The sequence below is a fragment of the Schistocerca gregaria genome, chromosome 7, assembly GCF_023897955.1.
Source record: "Schistocerca gregaria isolate iqSchGreg1 chromosome 7, iqSchGreg1.2, whole genome shotgun sequence".
Taxonomy (NCBI): domain Eukaryota; kingdom Metazoa; phylum Arthropoda; class Insecta; order Orthoptera; family Acrididae; genus Schistocerca; species Schistocerca gregaria.
In genome coordinates this window covers 59,109,501-59,136,883 of record NC_064926.1, presented here as the reverse complement: position 1 = coordinate 59,136,883, position 27,383 = coordinate 59,109,501, and the positions used below count along the sequence as shown (strand labels likewise).

General features: G+C 42.1%; 1 protein-coding gene and 1 non-coding gene across 2 annotated transcripts in view; both read left to right on the top strand.

The window, feature by feature from the left end:
• Positions 1-27,383, top strand: part of LOC126282230 (venom allergen 3-like) — a 228,658-nt gene that overhangs the window by 77,243 nt on the left and 124,032 nt on the right. The window lies entirely within an intron of this gene.
• On the top strand, positions 3,657-3,731 carry Trnas-cga (transfer RNA serine (anticodon CGA)). Its single transcript has one exon. It is a non-coding gene; the product is annotated as a tRNA-Ser (tRNA).

Genomic DNA, 27,383 nt, shown 5'->3' with positions numbered 1-27,383 from the left:
TTAAGTTTGATTGCTTATGTGTAAATGAGTGGTTCGATAGGTTGTGAATGGTGGTGTTTGTGGTTGTCGGTTTCCTGAATATTATGAAGCTGTATGCGTTGCTTGTTCTATGTATGGTGAGTTGTAGAAAATTTAGTGTATTTTTAGTTTCTGTTTCTAATGCGAAGATAATTTTTGGGTGTAAGTTGTTTATTTCATTGTGTAGCTGTTCTATGTGTGTATGTGGTTCATCAATCAGGCATATTATGTCATCGTCATAACGTTACCAGTATATAACTTCGTAGTTTTTGGTTTTATTATCTGAAGATCATGTTCTCCAGGTTTTTCACAAATATGTTAGCTAGGAGACCACTAACTGGTGATCCCATTGGCAATACTTTACGTTGAGAATAAAAGTCTTTGCTGAACACAAAATAATTTTTTGATGTTATGATCTTAAGTATGGTTGTTATTTCATTGACGTATGTGTCCGGTGTGCTTCCTTGTTGTTTTAATCTTTGTGAGGTGAAGTTGATTGTTTCATTTATTGGAATACAAATGTACATTGATGTGATGTCAAATGACATGAGGGTTGCTGTGTCTGGTGTGAGTATGTTCTTGTTTCTGTCGATCAATTCCTTTGAGTTTTCCAGGTTCCTGTTGTCATCAAAAATGCACAATTTTTTTAGTAGTGTGTCTGTTTTTTGGGCTAGGTGGTAGGATGGAACATTTCGGAAGTTGATGACGGGCCTTAATGGGATATCATCGTTGTGAACCTTTGGTAGGGAATTTAGGGAGGATGCTTTTGGATTTTTCTGTGTCATTCTTTTTACCTGGCCTTTTGAAAATGTATTTTTGATTTTTTTCCGTGTCTGTAGAATGTTTTTTTTCCGGTACCTTGCTGTTGGGTCACTGGTCAGTGTTGTGATGTTTTTGCCTTTGAGAAAGTCTATGTAATCTTTTTCTATGTATTCTTTTTCATCCACAATCGCAGTAATATTCCCTTTGTCTGCTCTTGTTACAATGGCAATGTTCTGTTTTAATTTTTGTTTTAGCTTGTTGGTTGCGATTTCCTCAGATGTTCTAAGATTACAAATAGTTGTGGATTTGTGTGTTCTGATTATCTGCGTTATTTCTGCAGTTACTAATTCTCTTGTCAGTTTTACATTAAAATCTGGTGTGTTCAGTCTTTATTGTTCCTTTATAATGTGTTCCGATTCTGTTACAAGGTTTTCTATTGTTTTGTGTGCTATGTTTGTGTTAATATTGTGTTATGGTCCTTTTTCTAGTAGGCTCTTCTCTTGTTTGGTATTATGTCAGTTAGGTTAATGATTCTGTCATGGAATTTATATTGTTGGTTGTGATTGTTTTCAGTGGATGTGTCTGTTCTGTTAATAATTCTATTGAGTTTCCTGTTTTGTTTCTCCTGTTTTTCTTGCATTACTTTCTGTATGTATGCCTTTTCTCTCTCTCTCTCTGTTGTTTCCTAAAAGTGAGCTGGTACTGCAAACTTGGTGGCCATTTCTAAATGTGTTTGGTAGAGTTCAATGTTGAGCGATTGCCTGTTAGTATATAATTCCATTATTTCTTGCTTTAGCCACAAATTCTACACTTTCCTTTTCACTTTCTTTGGTGCAAATGACATGCAATTCACAGAGTTTTTGACATAGTCTGGAATTACATTATGAGCTAGGCAATTGTTATTAAACTGTGTATTCAGGGTGGTCTTCTGAAGCTTCATTATGGTGTTCCTGTATTTGTTGCTGTGGAATGAATGGATGGGCGACGAGATATTCATCACATGGATTTGCAGCTCGTTGTGTTTACCGTGTTTGCACTTGAAATTTTAAGATGTAGTGTCCGCCAGTTATGCAAAACACCATTTTTTCTAAGTTCCCAAACATGTTCAGAACAAATGCCTTAAGTGGTGTAAAGGTCTCCCATAGTGGACGATTACACGAGCGATTCACGGAAAACACCTCAGCGAAGAGATACACGACCACGCAAATACCATCTTCCAACAGGTAGACGACTTGCTACATATTGTCCGGAAACGAATACGAAGGCACATCTAACCACGTCCGTGGCACAGATACAGTGTCCCCCGACACCTAACGGACCGATAACACAGGAATCTTCAAATGTTCAAATGTGTGTGAAATATAATGGGACTTAACTGCAAAGGTCGTCAGTCCCTAAGCTTACACACTACTTAACCTAAATTATCCTAAGGACAAACACACACACCCATGCCCGAGGGAGGACTCGAACCTCCGCCGGTATCAGCCGCACAGTCCAGGACTGCAGTGCACTAAGCCGCTCGGCAAATCCCGCGCGGCCAGGAATCTGCCCTGCAGTGTGTTCACCGAGATGTTCAGAGACATTCAACGTTAGTACAGTTCATTGTTCAACCCATTTACATTTATGATTCCAGGGTACCCACCCCCCCTGAAAGTGTTAAATAAAAAGAAAATTTCCTTTCACTACCTAGCCTAGAAGCAGAGATCGCCGACGGCGGTAAGACTTCAGTATTACTACACGTTTTAACAAAAAAAGCCACTTGTAGGGGCTGTACTACAGAATCAGAGAGCAGAAGTGTCTGATCGCCTCTGCTGTCACATTAAATTAGCGCCGGCCTGCGACAAATCATTAACGGCGAAGCCCTTCCGCGGAAGTCCGGACGAGCAACACAAAGCTCACTAGGTCAGCTCTACTTGCTTCGCCGCGCATAACAGCGGCAAGCGGCGGAGATAAGGCGGCCTCGTAAACAGTGCCGCTATCGCCGCACTCGTTTGCTCGTTGCGCAATCTGAGGCGCCGAAACAGATGAGCCTAATTTCCATTGATCTACTTTACCGTAGATTCTCTCACGCCGCCTGTAGATCCCCTCGCACGGCCGCTGCGGATCGTGACTTGCGCGGCTGACCGCGCAAACAGTTGAACATCGTCACAAATTTTTTTGCTTCCACTGTGCGTTAACTGTATGCCTAACTTCAACTGCGAAAAACGTAATTTTAAGATTATCGCTACGTCGAACTAAATTCACGGAGGGACACTCGTCCCTACGGTCTTCAACGTTTCCAAACTATTTGGAAGACTGTTAGAGACGAAACAGTTCTTCCAAAAAATCATTCCCTCTTCATATCCACATCTACATCGATACTTTGCAATCCACCGTATGGTGCGTGGCGGAGGGTACCCTGTACAACTACTTGTCATTTCCTTACCTGTTCCACTCGCAAATAGAGCGAGGGAAAAACGACTGTCCGTATGCCTCCGTATGATCTCTAATTTTTCGTGTCTTATATCGTGGTCCTTACGCGCGATGTATGTTGGCGGCGGTAGAATCGTTCAGCTGTCGGCTTCAAATACCGGTTCCTAGAAATGTCGTCTTCCCTCCAGCGTTTGCCATTTGAGTTCCTGAAGTATCTCCGTAACACTTAACGTGTCGTTCGAACCCACCGGTAACAAATCCAACAGCCCGCCTCTGAATTGCTTCGATGTCTTCCTTCAATCCGACGTGGAATGGTTCCAAAATACTCCAGCAGTACCAGCGTCCCATATGCGGTCTCCTTTACTCATGAACCACACTTTCCAATAAACCGAATTCGACTACTCACCTTTCCTTCCAAGGTTCAAAATGATTCAAATGGCTCTGAGTACTGTGGGAGTGAGTCGTGCTTCGGTGGCTCAGTTGGTAGAGCACTTGCCCGCGAAAGGCAAAGGTCCCGAGTTCGAGTCTCGGTCGGGCACACAGTTTTAATCTGCCAGGAAGTTTCATATCAGCGCACACTCCGCTGCAGAGTGAAAATCTCATTCTGGACTATGGGACTTAACTTCTGAGGTCATTACTCCCCTAGAACTTAAAACTACTTAAACCTAACTAACTTAAGGACATCACACACATCCATGCAAGAGGCAGGATTCGAACCTGCGTCCGTAGCGGTCGCACGGTTTTAGACTGTAGCGCCTAGAACCGCTCGGCTACTCCGGCCAGCCCTTACACAGTTCCGAAGTCCTCGTTCCTCCTCATATCGCTTTTCAGTGTTATGCCCAGATATTTAAATGACTTGACTAGGTCCAACAGGACTCTAGTAATGTTGTGTCCGAACATTACAGGTTTGATCTTCCTACTCATTCGCATAACTTACGTTTTTCCACATTTAGGGCTAGTTGCCATTCATCATACCATCTGGAAATTTTGTCTAAGACGTATATTCCTACAGTCACTCAACTTCGACATCTTACCGTACACCACGACATCACAAGCAGACAACCGCAGATTGCTGCCCACCCTGTCCTTCAAATCATTTATGTATATAGTGAACAACAGCGGTCCTATCACACTTCCCTGGACACTCCTGACGATACCCTCGTCTCTGCTGAACACTCGCCGCCGAGGACAACTTACTGTGTTCTATTATTTAAGAAATATCCGAGCGACTGACATGTCTGCGATCTCATTCCATATGCTCGTATCCTCGTTAACAGCTTGCATCCTGCAGCGTGTCAGATGCTTACTGGAAATCTAGAAATATGGAATCTGCCTGTTGTCCTTCATCCAAAGCATCTTCAAATCGTACTGCGGTTTATGCTACCAATTATAAAACTAACTGGAAGAAATCGAAGCGAATACATTCTTTAGTGTGGTGATGGGTCACAAGTTTGCAAAGGTGACATACAATTGTGGATGGTGACCCCCAAGGCTCCACGTTAGAATCACTGATTTATTCTTATAGATATTAATGATCTTTCATTGGTAACACTCAGAAACTAGGTCTACCTCTCTTTGCAGAAGACACAAATAGAAAATCATATCCATCTTATTGAAACTGTGACGGACGTTTCTAAGTGGCATGCAGTCAATTGGTTATCATTCAACACCGAAAAAAATCCATTGTATGCAGTTCAAAATCAGTATGAAAGTACCGCCAAATATATGTATAAAATATAGAGATTTTCTTATAACTGATACTGTTAAATTACAAATCGATAAAAATTTGTTGGAAGGAACGTAATATAAAGCCATTCGTACAACGAACGTAGATGTTGTCAGGTGCAACCGACAAAAAATGTTAAATACTCTCTCATAATCTGCTTATATCCCATCGTTTACGATATTACAATGTAGAATAATTTTCCAAGTCGAGCTAGTTTTCATGTTCATGCATCTTTCACCTCTGCCCGTGATTTATTAATGCGAATAATGCTTCGAGGTTCAAGCGCAATGTCAAACTGTAGGTTCCGCTGTAACGGACTAGAAAGGTCAGTTCAATGATCGGACAAAGGCAAGGACATACTGTTTCCAAAAGGACCAACTAAAGGAGAGTGGTGTTCATACCAACATTCTGGTTGATGATGTTACTTTTAAACATGGCATATGTCATTTTTGTCTATTACTAGAATCTGTAATTCTCCTTACTCCGTCGAGATTTTTTTCGGCATCGTTCTGTCAGTAACATGATTCTCCGTAAGTAAGATGTGCTGACCAAAATCTAGGCTTTACATATTTGTACAGTCCTTCCAATGTGTTAATTTACGTTTAGGTCTCTCTTAGGTCTCTCCTGCTGTTCCGTTTTCTGATATGCAGCTTATAAGGCTCTCATATTTCCTGTGTCGTCCAACAGTAGTGTTTCCTGATTCCATAAATTTCTAAACAATTATTTTTTCTTACATTTAGAACTAGTTTGTATTCTGGAAATTTTTCCACTAGTTTCCAGAGAAAGTAGTTAAGTTTCTCATTACGCGAGCGTTTGAACTTAAATAGTGGCAACTGTTTATTCACAACCGATGTAAAAGAGTTACATGTTTGCACCTGTTACTGCCCTTCAAAGTAGTCACCGGCTCTGTGTAGAACACGTTGCCAGCAACGTGGAAGGCGTAGTATAATGTTAGCAGAGCCTGTTCTGTTGATGGTGCCAATGGTGCGGTCTGCTGTCTGTCGAATCTCTGGAACAGTTCTGAAGCGAATGCCACGAAGTGGTTCTTTCATCTTCCGAATCAAATCAAAATCGCAAGTCCGGGGAGTATGGTAGATGGTACAGCACTTCCCAGTCCCATCGAGCGAACAGAGCAGCCACAGCTTGCTCTGTATGTGCCCGCGCGTTGTCATGCAAAATGATGATGGGTGGGTTGTGCAGAAGGTGTCGCCACTTCTTCCGCAAAGGTGGTCGCAGGTAATGGTGACTTTGATTTGATTCCGAAGATGAAGGAACCACTTCGTGGAATTCGCTTCAGAACTGATCCAGAAATTCGACAGGCAGCAGACCACTCCATTCGCACCATCAACAGAACAGGCTCTGCTAACGGTATACTACGCCTTCCACATCATTGGCAACTAGTTCTACACAACGCTAGTGACTACTTTGAAAGACAGTAACAGGTTCAAACATATAACCCTTTTGTATTGGCTGTGAATAAATAGTTGCCACTATTTAAGTCCAAATGGCTCTCAGCACTATGGGACTTAACATCTGATCTCATCAGTCCCCTAGAACTTAGAGCTACTTAAACCTAACTAACCTATGGACATCACACATCCATGTCCGAGGCAGGATTCGAACCTGCGACCGTAGCGGTCGCGCAGTTCCAGACTGAAGCACGGAGAACCTCTCGGCCATACCGGCCGGACATACTTAAGTTCTAACCCTCGTGTTTATATAGGACTATTAACGAATTTTGCCGAAAACATCTTTGAATTCAAAATGCTAGGAAGATGAGAAAGCTACATGAAGATTTTTTTATCGAAGAATATTTCTTTTATTCAGGAACACACATTCTCTGTACGTTTCCAGAAATCAAAATCGAAGCTGGGGTCAAAGTTTTACATTTGTCCCAATTTTCTTGAGAGCCACTTTCTCCTTAAGATATGCAGAATGGGAATTAAGTTTAAGCATTTTGTTTGTGTCTAATTTTTTATTTTATTTTGTTTCTCTAACGTTTCTCACACCTGCGAGTATCTCCGATACTTGGGTCTATTAAACGGACAATAAAGCTATCTCTCGAAAGATTGTGTCCAAACGAAATCTGACAAATCGTGGAGCGCCCAGTTACGTACCTGAAGCTCCATATAAAGGATGTTCTGATACTCAGGAATCGAGTGCATCAATTGTAGTTCATCACCTAGGTTTTCTGGAATATGTAATACGATCCCAGAATTGTCCAGTGGAAAATTCCTGTATCCCATAGTGAACACTCGGGCCATGAAGGAATAATGTAGTATGAATACAGTTACGTATAGGTTATACATTTCGTTTAAGTTGTAAATGAAAATATGTACACTTTCTTAAAGGTTTATGTCGTGGAATTCAGAACCAATTCACGTAGAAGCATTATTTTAGTTAGTTTCTAATAAGTACAATGTAGTACTGTTTAAACATAAAATGACAATGATATGTACTTGAAGAAGACTTGGAGACACAGAAAGATACCAGCTAGATCACAACAAGGTGAGACAGAGGTACTGAAATCAGATGTTGGGTTGTAAGGCATACTCAGGAGCAGATAGTGAGACGGATCACAATCAGTAATGACGAAACCTAGATGTTCAAAAGAATCGCCAGGAAGAATTAACGTGCACGGAAGTGGGATACTGAAGTACTGAGGAATGATGATGTACTGTTGAAGTCCTCTGACGTTGTAAACGTTGCGATAACTGTATCGCGATAGATTGTCCAGTTAATGACTACCGGGCATCTCTGAAAATTGTAATCGCGTAAGCTGGACACATCGATAAATATATATGATAGATAACTCCAAGGAAATTGTGGATAACAACAGAAATATAATTGATAGGTGAAGAACGAAATAAAAAAATTTTAAGCGTAAGATTGGAATATTGCATCATATGTCATATATGAAACAAAGTAGAACGAATATATACAGAGTATGAGCCTGGAAACATACCGTCATACTTTCGGAATAAAGTGGTCTACCCATTGCTGACAAGAAGAAGAGGGGCAATGCAGGAAGCATCGCACCAAAGACCTTGACAGCTCACGCACCCAAGTTGCTGACAGGGGTATTACACAGGAGACTGCAAAACAAAATTGAGGATTTTTAATGTGAGGATCAATTAGGTCTTAAGAACGGTTCAGGTAACAAAGTGACACCTGGATTTTGCGCTTGATGCTGAAAACAGAAGTTAAGAACAAACAATACGTTCTCCTATGATTTGGTGAGCCTGCTAGAACTAGTAGAATAAGGGTTCGACAATATGGTGTCTTGCAGTATGTCTGAAGTTTGCAGAAAAATATGTATACGTTAAAGATCAAGGTTGTTAATAAGCAACACGTAGAGGAATCAAGAGGCAAGAATAAGATATGAAGACAAGAGAGGAATGTTCATATTAAAAAAAGAGTGAGGCGGAGATATGTTCTTTCTCCTCTACTGTACAATCTATACACCTAAGAAGCAGAAGTGGGAGTAAAGTTCTGGGGAAAAGCGTACTCGTGACTCGGACTGATGACATCGCTGTCCTCTGGAAAATTGTGCAGAATTGCTAGACATGGTGAAAGGTATGTAAAATCTTTCGAGTGCAGAACATGAATTGAGCGTAAACCAAAGGAAGTACTGGTGGGCAACAAAAATCGAATTTGCAAAAAATGGAAAATTTGGCCCACGTAGTAAACGAAGTGTAGGATTACTGCCACCTTGGAACCAAAATAATGCATGAGCAAGAAGGTCACAGAAAGCAGACTAACGCAGACAACGAGAACTTTGCAACAACAAGAAGTCCATCAGCGTTAACAGAATTACAGGAGTAAGTAACTGCTGCATAACAAGAAGAAGACAGCTGTGTGATGAGACCACTCTACAGTGAAGTTGTTTTTCAAAGGAAACCATCCTCTGGAGACGCGAGCAGCAACATTACCGCATTAATCTGCGAGGGGCCTTCAAAAAGCAAGTTACACATTGGTGTGGCAAGCCAAGTATATTTTATTGTTGAAGCACTAGGCTTCAGAGTAAGAATGATACATGATACTATTTTTCAATGTAGTCACCAAGTCTCTGTTAACATTGGTCGGAACGTTCTACCAACCGTTCGATTTCTCGACGATAGCGCTCCTTGGCCACATATCCATTCGAGAAGCGGTGTGTGGACGTCCACATCTCTGGAAAATCTGCAACTGCTGCGAGTCGGTTCTTCGATGTTCTGAACATCATCGCCTGTGGTCGATGACGATGGTCTTCCTTCCCTATCGGCGACAGCGACGTCTGTACGGCCTTAGTCAAACTGTTGGCGCCACTTCACTACGGCTAGACGTGTCACCGCATTTGGTCGATATACCACTAGAATTTCACGATTAACCTGTGTGCAATACGGACGTGTTGCCAACAAGAATAGGGGAACACTCGAGTTGCAACGCCATTTCACTCGCCAACTGTGATGCAGTTGTTATCCGTAACACGGCAGAACTATGTCTACGGGGAATCGAGAACATGCACTCTTCTGACGATGTGCCACCATTCTTGTTGCGCAGTCGGCTTGGCATGGGACGACATATAATTTATTTTCTGAAACCTCCTAGTAGATACGACGCAGACCATGGCAGCTGTTAGCACTGCATAAGAGACGTACAAAACACATGACAAACGAGCCTGCACCAAGACATGTCTCTTAAAACCGAGTGAGGTGTCTGATTGTTTAAGACGCAGGTCACATTCCAGGCATCAGGGACTCAACTCCGGCATCTGGTCAACTATATTTAGGTTTCCCGTGACATCGTGAAAACGACAGGGCTGATTTCATTGATAACTCTTGCTCAGTCCGAGCTTGTATTACGCCTCTAATGACCTCGTCATCGACGGCACGTCAAACCCTAATCCCTTTTTTTCCGAGCAATGTGGTAAACCCAGCAGCAGTGCAGCGCTCAGTTAGATAGCAGTTCGAACAACAACTTACGTTAAACTCTTTGTGGGCGTATACACACACGGTCAGCTAGTTGCGAGTGGTTCGATGGATATATCTGTCCGCTGAATTCTGTGACTTCTAGTTACGCAGAAGGGCAGGAACACGACGTAGCATGGACTTGATTAATGTCTGAAGTAGTGCTGGGGAGGAACTGAAATCACGAATCCTGCAAGGCTGTCCATAAATCCATAAGAGTAGCAGGGGGTAGCGATTTCTTCTGAGCAGCACGTAGCAAGGCATCCCAGACATGCTCAATAACGTTCATGTCTTGGGAGTTCGGTGGTCAGCGGAAGTGTTTCAACCAATAAGAGTGTTTGCTGGGACCACAATGGAGCAACTCTGGACGTGTGTGGCGTCGCGTTGTTCAGCTAGAAATGGTTCAAATGGCTCTGAGCACTATGGGACTTAACAGCTGTGGTCATCAGTCCCCTAGAACTTAGAACTACTTAAACCTAACTAACCTAAGGACATCACATACATCCATGCCCGAGGCAGGATTCGAACCTGCGACGTAGCAGTCGCACGGCTCCGGACTGCGCGCCTAGAACCGCGAGACCAACGCGGCCGGCTGTTCTGCTACAATTGCCCAAGTCCGTCGGAATGCACCGTGGGCAGGAATGCATGCGGGTGATCAGACACTATGCTTACGTACGTGTCACATGGCAGTCGTATCTTGAAATATCAGGCGCTGGATCTCTCCCCAATTGAGAACGTTTGGAGCATTATGAGCAGGGCGCCAGTTGGACAGAATTTTGTACGTTATCCCTCATGCGGACTTCTAACAATTCCATCTATTAGTGCCAAGCTGAATAATTGCCTGGATAATGACCAAACGTGGGTCAACGCGCTATTGACTTGCTCAATTTGTGGAGCTCTTCCTCTTGAATGAATAAATCAGTTATTCTGAAACTATTATCATTCGTTTATGTGTACACGTGCCTCACACCTACACACCTACACGTGCATCATAGCAACTGAGCCAGAGTAGCTGTTAGAAAAACAGTCGCTCAAGGTGTTAAGGTATCCGGAGTGTGACATCGTGTATTCTCTGTTGACAGAGCCAATACAGACACTAAGACGTGCCGCATAAGTTTGTACGCTACCTACGCTAGTCTCGAACATTGTATGAAGAACTAGATGAGCTGAGACTTTTAGTAGAGCTCGGGAGGTTCCACGTCTTGCGCTAGCAGTATCAACGGAGAAATTCATGAGAGGTGGAGTCTTGTTCGTTAGTTTTCAGTAGATTATTCAGCTTTTTATTTTGTAAATTATGTCATTTTAAGCAAAAATAATAACTTTCCTTTAATTTACGCGTATGGTCACAAACATTTTGTTCACAGATTACCGGTTTCGGTCTATAATGACCATCTTCAGATCTGTGTTTTTATATAAGGACATTGTTTTTATAGAACACAGATCTGAAGATGGTCATTATAGACCGAAACCGGTATCTCTGGAGGAAACGTTTGTGACCATAGACGTAAATTAAATGAAAGTTATTCTATTTACGGGTCACTGTTTTATTCGCGACAATGTCGCAGCTTGTGAAAAATAATAAAATCGGAGGGCGAAATGAGTTACATATCCAGCAATATATTTGATGCGGGTTAATTTGTTATCCATATACCATTCCATTAAGCTAAAAGGAACCTGAGAAAGTGAGAAATACGGCTATGTGTACAGAAAAAATATCTCCACAGCCCACGTCACTGAACTGAAATAGCCCTCACGAGACACTTTCCCAACTACGTAACGGAAGTGCGTGTCCTGTCCACAAAACCAACACAGCAGAATATCGCAGTGGCCGCTTTTAGAAGCAACAGTTAGGAAGTCTGCGGCTCTAACTTTGTTCTCAGCACGATATTCGATCGCATGGCCGCCGCCCGCCGCTTTGGTGTAACACTGGCTCACACGCGACAAGCTGAAGCCTGGGCGAAGCAGCGTTGGTTAAAGATCGTGGGCCGCTTATACTTGTGAGACGTTGTTTTCCTAAATTCTAAAGCATTTTCTGATTTGGCTTCACAGGTCTATTACTTATCGCAAGTGAGTAACGTACTCCTCTGCTCAGGACTTCCCACAGTCTCCCATTTTATCAGTTAATATTCTTTCGACCACTCCATCGATTCCTGCTGCGTACTGATTTTCAAAACGCTCTACATACAGTAGCCTCAACAACACATTTCCCTCACTGATACACTACTGGCCATTAAAATTGCTACACCAATATGAAATGCAGATGATAAACGGGTATTCATTGCACAAATATATTATACTAGAACTGACATGTGAATACACTTTCACACAATTTGGGTACATAGATTTTAAGAAATCAGTACCCAGAACAGCCCCCTCTGGCCCTAATACCGGCTTTGTTACGCCTGGGCATTGAGTCAAACAGAGCTTGGATGGCGTGTACAGTTACAGCTGCCCATGCAGCTTCAACACGATACAACAGTTCATCGAGAGTAGTGACTGGTGTATTGTGAAGAGCCAGTTCCTCGGCCACCATTGACAAAACATTTTCAGTTGGTGAGAGATCTGGAGAATGTGCTTGCCAGGGCAGCAGTCGAACATTTTCTGTATCCAGAAAGACCCGTACAGGACCTGCAACATGCGGTCGTGCATTATCTTGTTGAAATGTAGGGTTTCGCAGCGATCGAATGAAGGGTAGAGCCACGGGTCGTAACACATCTGAAATGTAACGACCACTGTTCAAAGTGCCGTCAATGAGAACAAGAGGTCACCGAGACGTATAACCAATGGCACCCCATACCATCAAGCCGGGTGATAAGCCAGTATGGCGATGACAAATACACGCTTCCAATGTGCGTTCACCGCGATGTCGCCGAACACGGATGCGACCATTATGATGCTGTAAACAGAACCTGGATTCAGCCGAAAAAATGATGTTTTTGCCATTCCTACACCCAGGTGCGCCATTGAGTACACCATCGGAGACACTCCTGCCTGTGGTACAGCGTCAAGGGTAACCGCATCCATGGTCTCCGAGCTGATAGTCCATGCTGCTGCAAACGTCGTCGAACTGTTGGTGCAGATGGTTGTTGTCTTGCAAACGTCCCCATATGTTGACTCAGGGATCGAGACGTGGCTGCACTATCCGTTACAGCCATGCGGATAGGGTGCTTGTCATCTCGACTGCTAGTGATTCGAGGCCGTTGGATCCTGCACGGCGTTCCGTATTACCCTCCTGAACCCACCGATTCCATATTCTGCTAAGTAATTGGATCTCGACCAATGCGAGAAGCAATGTCGCGATACGTTAAACCGCAATCACGATAGGCTACATTCTGATCTTCATCAAAGTCGGAAACGTGATGGTACGCATTTCTCCTCCTTACACGAGGCATCACAACAACGTTTCACCAGGCAACGCCAGTCAACTGCTGTTAGTTTATGAGAAATCGGTTGGAAACTTTCCTCATGTCAGCACGTTGTAGGTGTCGCCACCGGCGCCAACCTTATGTGAATGCTCTGAAAAGCTAATCATTTGCATATCACAGCATCATCTTCCTCTCGTTTAAATTTCGCGTCTGTAGCACGTTATCTTCGAGGTGCAGCAATTTTAATGGCCAGTAGTGTATTTCTGACTGGCCCTATCGTTTCCATCTTCTACTGCTTCTTTCAGCACTGTAACACCTGCTCGAGTACAACTGCCTTGTTGAGTCAACGGTTTTTTACATACTTATTTTCCTTGCGTGTTCTTCCATTACTTCTTATATCTAACTCTACAAGTCTTTCTGAATGTTTCAGTAACTTCGAGCTTCTTTTCCCATTTTCAAACACACGGAGGAGGAGGAGGATATTGGTGTCTAACGTCCCGTCGACAACGAGGTCATTAGAGACGGAGCACAAGCTCGGATTAGGGAAGGATGGGGAAGGAAGGCGGCCGTGCCCTTTCAAAGGAACCATCCTAGCATTTGCCTGGAGTGATCTAGGGAAATCTCGGAAAACCTAAATCAGGATGGCAGGACGCGGGATTGAACCGTCGTCCTCCCGAATGCGAGTCCAGTGTGCTAACCACTGCGCCACCTCGCTCGGTCAAACACACGGACAATGCTGTTCCATATAATGCTGTAAGCAAGACATACATTTTCATAAATTTCTTCGTCGTTTTCTCACCACTGAGGCTGTTTGCTGCAAAGAGCTTCATTCACCTGTCGTACCCTGAGCAGCCTTGCTTCCTATATGATAGAGTTTGTTGTGTCCTGCCTACTCGTCGAATATGGGGTGCCTAGAAAACCTGCTTTCTCGGATCGATAGACGACAAGTCAAGCAATTCGTATCAATGACTTTTTATTACAGTAAGATAAATTACAGTACTTAAGTTTGAGAATTTACAATGGTGTGTCGCAAGCAATGGGTGACAGACAAAATAAGAAAATATCTTCAGTATGCACAACTGCTAACACAAGTGAAACAATGCACTTCCAAAATAGAGCTCGTAGAACGGCTAGTCTTTAGCTGGGACGCGACCAGGCAGTGTCGGCTTATGTTCTCTACGCATAGAGGCCGCTGCTGTCTCTGTGTCGTCCTAGAGAGGGGTCGATGAGCGCAGTATTGGCTGACGCTTCTTCACAGCCCTCTCTGATCTACCGTTCCAGCCCGTCACTTTTACGCCGGTACATTATTCTTTCAGTATTTATGCCATCGCTTTTGGCACTTTTCTCTCCACCCTGCTCCCGCTCACTGTCGTCGTTTTTTCTGATCTTTAACCTTAAGCCCAGTTTAGGTTGGGTTGGGTTGTTTCGGGGGAAGAGACCAAACTGCGAGGTCATCGGTCACATAGGCTTAGCGACGGAAGGGGAAGGAGGTCGCCGTGCCCTTTCAAAGGAACCATCCCGGCATTTACCTGGAGCGATTTAGGGAAATGACGGAAAACCTAAATCAGGATGGCTGGACGCGGTACCCAGTTTTGGGTTACGTAACACCCCTCCCCCCCCCCTCCCCCCCATGAACCACGGACCTTGTCGTTGGTGGGGAGGCTTGCGTTACACAACGATACAGATAGCCGTACCGTGCAACCACAATTGGGGGGGTGGGGGGGGGGATTTCTGTTGAGAGGCCTGCAAACGTGTGGTTCCTGAAGCGGGGCAGCAGCCTTTTCAGTAGTTGCAGGGGCAACAGTTTGGATGATTGACTGACCTAGCCTTGTAACAATAACCAAAACGGCCTTGCTATGCTGGTACTGCGAACGGCTGAAAGCAAGGGGAAACTACAGCCGTAATTTTTCCAGAGGGCATGCAGCTTTACTGTATAATTAAATGATGATGGCGTGCTCTTGGGTAAAATTTTCAGGAGGTAAAATAGTCCCCCATTCGGATCTCCGGGCGGGGACTGCTCAAGAGTACGTCGTTATCAGGAGAAAGAAATCTGGCGTTCTACGGCTCGGAGCATGGAATGTCAGATCCCTTAATCGGGCAGGTAGGTTAGAAAATTTAAAAAGGGAAATGGATAGGTTAAAGTTAAATATAGTGGGAATAAGTGTTCGGTGCCAGGAGGAACAAGATGTTTGGTCAGGTGAATACAGTGTAATAGGGGTAATGCAGGAGTAGGTTTAATAATGAATAAAAAAAATAGGAGTGTGGGTAAGCTACTTAAAACAGCATAGTGAACGCATTATTGTGGCTAAGATAGACACGAAGCTATCTCTGCAGATGACGAAGAGATTGATAAAATCTATGATGAATAAGAGAAATTATTCAGATAGTGAAGGGAGACGAAAATTTAATAGTCATGGTTGACTGGAATTCGATAGTAGGAAAAGGAAGAGAAGGTAACGTAGTAGGTGAATATGGAATGGGGGTAAGAAATGAAAGAGGAAGCCGCCTGGTAGAACTGCACATAGCATTACCTAATCATAGCGAACACTTGGTTCAAGAGCCATGAAAGAAGGTTATATACATGGAAGAGGCCTGGAGTTACTGGAAGATTTCAGATATATTAGATAATGGTAAGACAGAGATTCAGGAACCATGTCTTAAATTGTAAGACTTTCCAGAAGCAAATGTGGACTCTGACCACAATCCATTGGTTACGAACTGTAGATTAAAACTGAAGAAACTGCAAAAAGGTGGGAATTTCAGGGGATGGGACCTGAATAAACTGACAGAACCAGAGGTTGTAGAGAGTTTCAGGGAGAGCATTAAGGAAAGATTGACAGGAATGCGGAAAAGAAATGCAGTAGAAGAAGAATGGGTAGCTTTGAGGGATGAAATAGTGATGGCAGCAGATGATCAAGTAGGTAAAAAGACAAGGGCTAGTAGAAATCCTTGGGTATCAAAAGATATATGGAATTTAATTGATGAAAGGAGAAAATACAAAAATGCAGTAAATGAAGCAGAAAAAAAGGAATACAAACGCCTCAAAAATGAGATCGACAGGAAGTGCAAAGTGGCTAAGCAGGGATGGCTAGAGGACAAATGTAAGGTTGTAGAGGCATATCTCACTAGGGGTAAGATAGATACTGCCTACAGGAAAATTAAAGAGACCTTTGGAGAAAAGAGAACCACTTGCATTAATATCAAGAGCTCAGATGGAAACCTAGTTCTAAGCAAAGAGTAGAAAGCAGAAAGGTGGAAGGAGTGTATAGAGGGTCTATACAGGGGCGATCTTCTTGAGGACAATATTACGGAAATGGAAGAGGAGGTAGATGAAATGGGAGATATGATACTGCGTTAAGAGTTTGAGAGAGCACTGAAAACCCTAAGTCGAAACATGGCCCCGGGAGTAGACAACATTCCATCAGAACTACTGACAGCCTTGGGAGAGCCAGTCCTGACAAAACTCTACCATCTGGTGAGCAAGAGGTATGAGACAGGCGAAATTCCCTCAGACTTCAAGAAGAATATAATAATTCCAGTCCCAAAGATAGCAGGTATTGACAGATGTGAAAATTACCGAACTATCAGTTTAATATGTCACAGCTGCAAAATACTAACGCTAATTCTTTATAGACGAATGGAAAAACTGGTAGAAGCCGACCTCGGGGAAGATCAGTTTGCATTCCGTAGAAATGTTGGAACACGAGAGGCAATACTGACCCTACGACTTATCTTAGAAGAAAGATTAGGGAAAGACAAACCTACGTTTCTAGCATTTGTAGACTTAGAGAAAGCTTTTGACAATGTTAACTGGAATGCTCTCTTTAAAATTGTGAAGGTGGCAGGGGTAAAATACAGGGAGCAAAAGGCTATTTACAATTTAGCAGTTATAAGAGTCGACGGACATGAAAGGGAAGCAGTGGTTGGGAAGGGAGTGACACAGTGTTGTAGCCTCTCACCGATGTTATTCAATCTGTATATTGAGCAAGCAGTAAAGGAAACAAAATAAAAGTTCGGAGTAGGTATTAAAATCCATGGAGAAGAGATAAAAACTTTGAGGTTCGCCCATGACATTGTAATTCTGTCAGAGACAGCAAAGGTCTTGGAAGAGCAGTTGAACGGAATGGACAGTGTCTTGAAAGAAGGGTATAATATGAACATCAACAAAAGCAAAACATGGATAATGGAATGTAGTCGAATTAAGTCGGGTGAGACTGTGGGAATTAGATTAGGAAATGAGACACTTAAAGTAGTAAGGAGTTTTGCTATTTGGGGAGCAAAATAACTGATGATGGTTGAAGTAGAGAGGATATAAAATGTAGACTGGCAATGGCAAGGAAAGCGTTTCTGAAGAAGAAAAATTTGTTAACATCGAGTATAGATTTAAGTGTCAGGAAGTCTTTTCTGAAAGTATTTCTATGGAGTGTAGCCATGTATGGAAGTGAAACATGGACGATAAATAGTTTGGACAAGATGACAATAGAAGCTTTCGAAATGTGGTGCAACAGAATAATGCTGAAGATTAGATGGGTAGACCACATAACTAATGAGGAGGTATTGAATAGAATTGGCGAGTGGAGGAGTTTGTGGCACAACTTGACAAGAATAAGGGATCGGTTGGTAGGACATGTTCTGAGGCATCAAGGGATCACCAATTTAGTGCTGGAGGGCAGCGTGGACGGTAAAAATCGTAGAGGGAGACCAAGAGATGAATACACTAAGCAGATTCAGAAGGATGTAGGTTGCAGTAGGTACTGGGAGATGAAGAAGCTTGCACAAGATAGGGTAGCATGGAGAGGTGCATCAAACCAGTCTCTGGACTGAAAACAACAACAACAACAACAACAACATTGTCCACTACGTAATCCTTTTTTGCAGACGATCGAATAATCCCGCGTGCTTCTCCCTTAAATTCATAATGTTGTTCTGAAATTTTCTGTTACTTTTTAAATTTTTTGGTAACGACATACAAAATAAACAATAATGACGGCAAGATACAATCTTACATTTCATCCTCATTAATGCTAACTTACAATTCTTTATTTCCCTTTTCCGATTTCGTATAAACATACGAGGTGAAATATGACTCCACTGATAAAATTTCGCAGGTCACTCATGGCTATCTCCTATATATATAAATATACAGGGTGATTCACGAAGATGTTCAAATATTTAAGTATGTTATTTCACAAGTAAAACTTTAGAAAAAAGTTCATATAAACATAGGTCCGGCTCATAAAAGATTTTGCCTGAAATTTAGCAACTTCGATAACTGTACGATTTCCAATTATTTTGTTGGATATTTATGTATGGGGATGGATGAAAGACAGTTCATGAGGACAAAGTCAATACACGTGAGGCATTACTTCTCGCATTATGAATGCAATAGGCGAAATTAAGAACAACCCTGCGAAACTGAAACGAGCAACAAAATCTGTTTATACACGAGCAGCTAAATGCATTGAACTAGGTGGAAACATTTTCGAACATTTATTGTGAATGAATTAAATTGTATGTACACTGTGCAACTTCCTTAACATTGAGCTTTATTTTTTCCGGTTTAACACGAATTCACGTGTGCTATGGTATTAATAAAAGCAAATTATCTGACACATCCATATTGTTTGAGTTTACGTTATTACCATCATTTTTCCAAAATTAAATTCTCCAGAACTTCTGTTGAAAATGTTTTGGAATTTAAAAACAAATTCCCCAAAGTACTTAATAAAATTTAAATTTTACGAAGTTACTTCTTTGTTTCTCTGGATGTTTTGGAAAACTACTGCAGATAAACATGTTTCATTAGGTTCACCAGACTAATAATAACAAAATAAATGGTAATCGTGCTTTACTTTAACCTTCTACAGTTTTGCGAAGGCTTCGTATTAGCGAAGTTGCTAAATTTCAGGCAAAATCTTTTATTATCTAAATATTTGTGGACCTATGTTTATATGACCTTTTTCCTTTAGTTTTACTTGTAGAATACTGTCCCACAAACGTTTAAGTTCCTATCATACTTTCGGAGTTATTCTTGGTGGCAATAGTTAGTGACTCATCCTGTATATAATACGAAGTGAAATCGAACTCCACTGCCAAATTTCGTAGATAACTCAGGATTATTTCCTAAGTATATATATATATATATACTCAATTTTTGGTTTCGACATACAAAATAAACAATAATGGTGGGAGATACTATCTTACTTTTCGCCCTCATTCATGCTAACATACCGTTCTTCATTTTCCTTTTCCGATTTCATATATCATGTATTCTAAACGCTATCGTTGCGTAAAAAGTTAAATGACAACAAAACGAGGATCGAAATATAACAATAGCATAAAGAAAACCTAAATCAAAATAAAATGCATATCGAAATGTAACACTTACACTATAGTCGGAAACTACATAACTACATGAGATTTATATATATATATATATATATATATATATATATATATATATATATATATATATATATATGATAGGATGTAAGTTATAAGATATGCACCAATAAGTAAAATAATCCGCCAAATTACAATACATATGCGATAAAATGTGTTATGGTGAAACAAAATGAACGAAATACATGTTAGTCTCTATTCATCAACAGTATCAGGGGCGTGTGAATGTTGAGCCTTTCTTGCGGTGGTGGTGGTGGTGGCCGGGGGGGGGGGGGGGGGGGTGGCGGCGTAGTATTGCCAGTAGTAAAACAGCAGTTTTTGAACAGTATGTGACATGAAGGATAGCATACGCAGTAGTAACTTCAGTATCCGGATTGCACATAAAGAAAGAACAGCATTGTGCAGTTGTTTGTATAGTGTACATTAGAAAATAGTTGAAGTGCGAATATCGTCAGCGTAAATAACATGATACAAATATTCAGGTTACAAAAGTCTACAACAATGAGGCAAAAATTATAAAGTGTCAGGTTGAAGGCTTGGAATACGTTAAGGCGGTGAATACTGAACACATTACTACGAATGTCAAGAAGTGCACTATAATCGAGTTCCACGTTGTAAATATACAGTACGTGCTAATGACCAATGACTATGAAAGAAGTATTGCATCAAGTAATGGGCATTAAGAATAGCGATAAAATCCATAACAAATGATACAGACACCATTGTGTAGATCTTGATATCGGCTACGAACTGAACGTATTTCTATTACATTTAAACAAATAAACAGATAGATATGTTATTTATTGTGTAATCTGGATAGGGGTGCCAGGACAAAGATTTCTCTACATGTATACAAATGAATATCACGAGCCTGAGAGAGCTGTTCCAATATCCTATCACTCCAAACGTTTAATGGCACTTCGGTTACTCAATGTAAATAAGTTTGTCATTTGACTACCATAGGACTGCAGCAACTAGGTGAATACAGGTGCCCTGTTGACTACGATTTTCGCAGTCCCGTGTGTGGCATAAAACGGAATAAATCCAGTTATGGTGAGTAGATTTGAATTCGATAATGTGACACGAGATGACAAGCTACCAGTACACAAAAATACACAGCAGGTTCTAGATAATCCGCCAGCGTAAAATCTGTTTTCGCAGCTAAATTATAGCTTCAAACATGTTCAAACGTCACAGCTTTAAATAGGGAAAATCCGGGAGGAATGCCACACATTTTCAAAATCGCATATGTGAAGTCCGATGGTGCACATTTAGTCAAAAAGAAATTGTAAACCTAAATAGATCAATTGTCTATAACATACAATTTCTTTGAAATTTCAATGTAACATTTAAACATAATATTTCACCGTGAAAACATCTTTACATTGCAGCTTCTATCCCTTATGCTGTGGGTGATACGCCGCATCACAAAAAAAACGCAAAATTACCCTGTTTTTCAAGTCAAAACATATCCTAGTGAAATATTAAATGAAAGACAGAAGTAATATTTGTAAACTTAGTTCATTTGCTTTTCTTTCTATTTTCTCGGCCGCAATCTACTCAAAATAATGTCAGATATTGTGCAAGCATAACTTACAGGCTGTGCAACATAACCAATCACAGTTTTTGTGGTTTTCAGGTATAGTTCTCCCCACAACTTACACACATATCTGGAGATACTTCTTTGATTCTTTTATGTCGTCATCCAAGTCGTCGGGATCTGAAACGTTGCTTTTAAAATCTAATTTCCTTTTGCCAATCTGAGCGTCAAATCTGAGACCTTTCTCATTAATATTATGAAAAGGATAGACTGCTGTTCACAATGTAGTGGACACGCTGAGTCGCAGATTGGCACAATAAAAGACTACTAAATAAGTAAGCTTTCAACCACAACGCCTTCTTCTGAATTAGATGCCTTAGATACACACACACACACACACACACACACACACACACACACACACACACAGAGGCAACTCACGCACTCATGACCACTTTCTCTGGCTGCCGGGGCAATCTATCCTTTTCATAATATTGTCTTTCTCAGTTCTCTTTCAGCCTTTTCAGTCAACCTCTTCTTTAGTTGTCATCGATTTTTTTTTAGTTTAGTAAAACTGCACCTTCCTTTTTTCCTTCCGTTGATTCTCCGTCATTGAGTTTTGGTGTGGGTGAAATATCAGGAAGAAACTTTGAAGGCGTCACCTCGGATTCAGGCCCAATACTGTCTTTGCTACAACCAGGTTGTAGCTAGGTATCAGGGGATTTCGAAACGCTTTGCTGAGGATTTTAGCTGAGATTGTGTGGCTTCACTTTCATGATTGGGCATCATGTTGTCCGATATTGAGAATAAGTTGTCTAGGAGAATATTTTTGTTCACAGGGAAAATGCCGTTCGATATTTGAAGCCACACTACTGCCATTTCCTACGAAGCTGCTTTGTGCCACGATTCAAAGATTAAGGCATCGACATGGTAACTTATTCACTTTCAGCCAACATGCTGATCAACCTAAGTGTTATTAGCGGTGCTGAAATAAGCTTTCAAAAGGGTCGAAGAAAGACTCGTCAGGTAATTGTAAGTCATGCGGTGTGTGGTGGCAGACAAAGTAAAGAAAGTAAAGAAACATCTTGAACTTCAGCAAGGCCAAGAAGAGCTTCAGGTCTTTTCCTTTGTAAATCGATGCTGGAGGAAGAAATCTCCCTTGCGCTGCACAACATATCACCAAGCTTAGTGTTTCACCGTTTTCTGCTTTAGTAATTTTATTTACTAGCTTCGCTCCCTTTTTTTGCAAGAACCTTTATTTATTAGTTGAATTCCACTTTCATCGTCATTGAAAACGTTTTGCGGCTTGTACGGCAGTTTACGCTACTTAATCTCATTCTGATGCAGATCATAGAATTTGTTTGCAACTTCTCTAGTTAGCTCTTTGTTCTGACCATAGATAACTCCGCAACCTTCCTAACCGATAATTCAGGTTGGCGACGCAAAAAGCTCCAAAGCCAATCATAGCCTGGCATCTTCTCCTCATTATTAAACCTATTATCTGTGTTTAAGGCAACAGCAAATACATTATCCATTTTTCTCACAGCCGTTTTGTCGAGGTAAAATACAGCATCTCCTGATTTCTTGATACTTCTCACAACCCTCTCCTCATTTTCAGGTCCAAGGCTAGCTGAAATCCAAATAAGGTCAGTGCTCGGTGGTTTTATCACGCCAATGTGCACCTGGGAACTACGAAAATAAGCATAGCGATACTGTACTTAGCTTTGTAAAATCTTCCAAAGTTATGTAAGGTATAATGTAAATTTAAAGAAGAAGTCTAAGTTAACCTAAAACGTTATTGAAAGACTTCCTTGTATTTTTCCTGTATACTTCCTATATTTTGTTGTCCTCGCTGATACCGCAGAGTATCTGTCGGCGCCCCGAAAGGGTATATCCCCCGCCTGTTTTCTGGCACTAGCCTTCTTCAATCTTTCTAGGTCCCAAAGACCACGAGGTTTGGCCCATGGTTTTCATTTGTAACGGGTGGCCTAAAATGAACCACATGTAATACGCTAAACATGCATCCTAACTCATCTGCTCGGAAATACGAACAAAACAGAAATGTGTTCATTTATTTAAACCGTTATTTGATTTGTGCGATAAGTATCCCTAACCAGAAAATGTGCTGCGTATCTAATGGATTTTATTTTCGCGTGTAGACGCTAGTTCTTAGCATAACTAAGAACTAATCATGGCGCTGAAAAGGTTTTGAAGGGATATCTTTACTCTATGGAAACGAAAGCACTTTTATTATGGCCTGGCGTCCACTGAGCAACTGCAACGTTTGCGGCGCCTCCCCCGGAATTACCCTAAATAAATCGACGAACTGTTGTACAAAGATGCTGAAACATCTACTTGTATATGAAAAAACAGTGTTTTGCGTAGTGGGTCGATCTTGTATCCAATGATTGGTGTTTTATTGGGGCAGTGAAAAGTTTGAAAGATAAACACACATGAAACGAGGTTTCTACTCCGGCGGTGTTTCATGACACTTATCATCACTTTCGACACTCGTCCCGTCAAACGTATTCTGTGACAGACGTACCATAACCGTATGAGAGGGAAGAGACAAATGCCGAGTCACACAGCAGCTACAAAAACCCAAAAGCAAAAGAAAAGCGAGTTCGAGGGATATTACCATTTCCGTATCTTGAACTTCCGGTTTCTAGCTTTACCAATACAATAATCTGTTCCATGTGGCAGTTCTAGAACCTAATACCAACATTAACTTTAAGTATATGCTTTTAAAACTACTTTGATGTTGGGAGTGACACTAATCGAGATCTTATAGTTACGAAAATCGAAAAAATATTGAAGTTCAATCACGCAAAATTATATCAGAATGAAATATGGAATAAATATTATTAACTGCGTTAGACGAGGGACTAAAAAAATAGTCAAAATACGTGAGAATCCGGAAAAACTGGCGACGCTAGTGGTTATGTAGCACTTTGTACAGAACTTCGGTCCAATCTCATTGACGTCTCTTTCTCTTAGAATATTGTAACAAAATCCGAGCTTAAACGTCAAGAGATATCTCGATCAGAGCTCTCCCTGCCAAGCAACACGGATCCCGAAAACACCGATCATGTGCAATCCAGCTCACGTTTTCTCACATGACATCCTAAAAGCTGTAGACAGCTAGGTGCAGTATTCCTTGATTTCTCAAAACCATTAGACTCACCACCATATTTACGCTTACCATCGATAGCACGGTCTTTCGGGGTATTAAGGAAAACGACTGGATTGAGGATATCTTGGCAGAGAGGACGCTGTGGCATTTGTGAAGAGTCATAGATATATTTACAAGATTTTTAGGTGTGCCTAAGGGAAGTGTATTGGGTCCCTTGGTCTTCGTTTTGTATACTAACGACTCTCCAGAGAATATCTGTAGCAGCCAAAGGCTTGTCGAACCTGTTCCCGTGAGATCACCTAAGTTAAGCGCTGTCGGGCGTGGTCGGCACTTGGATGGGTGACCATCCAGGCCGCCATGTGCTGTTGCCTTTTTCCGGGGTGCACTCAGCCTCGTGATGCCAATTGAGGAGCTACTCGACAGAATAGTAGCGGCTTCGGACAAGAATACCATCACAACGACTGGGAGAGCGGTGTGCTGTCCCCACTCCCCTCCTATCCGCATCCTCCTCTGAGGATGATACGGCGGTCGGATGGTCCCGGTAGCCCCTCGTGACCTGAAGACGGAGTGGTTTAAAGGCTGGTCGCAGATGATACAGTTATCTATGATGAAGTACTAGTAAGGTTTGGAAGAAGTTGTGCAAATATTCAAAGTAGTACAAAGATTGGCAACTCGTCTTAAACGGTCAGAAATATAAAACAGTGAACTTAAAAAAAGGAAAAAAAAGTAGTATTCTATGCCTAGAATATCAGGACTGGAATCGGTCGACTTACACAAATACTAAAATGCAACAGTTTGTAGGGGTATGAAATGCAACGATTACATAGGCTGAGTCCTAGTGAAATTAAGTATGGACTTCGGTTAATTGGTAGCGAATTAGGAACATGCAAACAATGTAAGAAGGAGACTGCTCATGAAACATTTCTGCGACACAGACACTGCAACATATCTCAAGTGAGAGTGGCCGTATAAAATAGGAGTAACAGAGATACTGATCCAATGTAAAGAAGATCACAATGAAAGGTTACAGGTTCCTTCCACCCGTGGGAGAGTGTAACGGACGTACTGAAAAATGTGGTGTGGAAGACGCTTGAAGATACTGTAGACAATCTCGTGAAATCTTACTTACAAAGCCTAAAGAACTAGCCTTAGGAGATGAATCTATGAATGTACTCCAACCGCCTACGTATCACTCCAGTAGGGGTCGCGAAGACGTGATTACAGAACGCACGGTCATTCGTTTGTCCCGCACTCCATACATGAATGGAACGGGGAGAAGACCTAATGACGAGCACAATGGGAAGTTCCGTGTGCCATGCACTTCAGTGTGGATTGCAGAGTATGGGTGCATATAGAACAAGGCGAACGATGGTGACAGCGTGTAAGAGGTACAGGATGTGCTGTGCAGCAGGTTTTAATCTTCTTGTTATCCGCTGCACCCATTCCTCCACCAACACCAAACATTGACAAAGAGCTCCCTGAAGTGTGGTCTTTACACGTCCCTAATGGTAACAATCTAATGGACCTTAATCAGTGGAAAACTTCTGCCACTCCATCAGACGCACCCATCTCCAGATATGCCCGGACAACTATCTTGCAATAAAATGAGCACCATAGTGCAGAAAAAAAGTTGGAACTGTCCCATATTCAGAGAGCAGCGACGGCAGCACATGTTCTTTTAACAACTGCAGATAACCGGCTGCTCTTAGAGTACCAGCCGGCCGCGGTGATCTCGCGGTTCTAGGCGCGCAGTGCGGAACCGTGAGACTGCTACGGTCGCAGGTTCGAATCCTGCCTCGGGCAAGAATGTATGTGATGTCCTTAGGTTAGTTAGGTTTAAGTAGTTCTAAGTTCTAGGGGACTGATGACCACAGCAGGTGAGTCCCATAGTGCTCAGAGCCATTTGAATCATTTAGAGTACCATGAAGCCGCGCGGTCTCAGGCGTCTTGTCACGGTCCGTGCGGCTTTCCCCGTCGGAGGTTCGAGTCCTCCCTCGGGCATGGGTGTGTGTGTCGTCTTTAATGTAAGTTAGATTAGGTAGTGTGTAAGCTTAGGGACCAATGACCTTAGCAGTTTGGTCTCAGCCCGCATCTCGTGGTCGTGCCGTAGCGTTCTCGCTTCCCGCGCCCGGGTTCCAGGGTTCGATTACCGGCGGGGTCAGGGATTTTCTCTGCCTCGTGATGGCTGGGTGTTGTGTGTTGTCCTTAGGTTAGTTAGGTTTAAGCAGTTCTAAGTTCTAGGGGACTGATGACCATAGATGTTAAGTCTCATAGTGCTCAGAGCCATTTGAACCATTTTAGTTTGGTCTCATAAGACCTTATCACAAATTCTCAAGTACTATGAACGAATAAGGGCCAACAATACGAGAACCCCGTATTCCATACCAAAGCATCTCTTTCGATGTACCAACTATCTTCGACGAATTCATCCAGTAATGACTGACATCTGACCACTTGCTGCGATTCTGTTTATTTACCTATCCGTTTACACAGAGACGAGCTTTATCCGTAAACATTATATCATAGAGAAACGATGCTTTTCCTCCAGCTTGTGTATCACAAAATGTGCATATTGGATCCCACGATCTGGACCGAACTCGGTAAGTTGTAACATTTGTATTTCGTAAGAGTGCCATATTGGCCAACAGTTTCGTTTCTGATGTACGGCTGGCCCCATTTTCTTGCGAGAGGACACCGAAGGAATTCAGAATCGGACTGCTAGATTTGTTTCTGGTAGGTGCGAACAATACGCAACTGTTACGGTGATGCTTCGGGAACTCAAATGGAAATCCCTGGAGGAACGCTACAGCGAAAATTAAGAGATGTGAATCTGACTGCAGTACGATTCTGTTGCCACCAACATGCATAGGGCGTATGAACGAAGAAGATAGGAGAAATTAGGGGTTCATAGGGAGCCTCCTTTCTTCCTCGTTCTGCCTGCAAGTGACAGATTGCGGAGAATCGATGTAGATGCAGATCTATACAACGCTGCTACAGACAGAGAAGTCTCAAAGCTAGAAAATTTTAGCGAAATGCAAGAGCATCTTGTTTCATAGTATCGAAGACGAACAAGGCC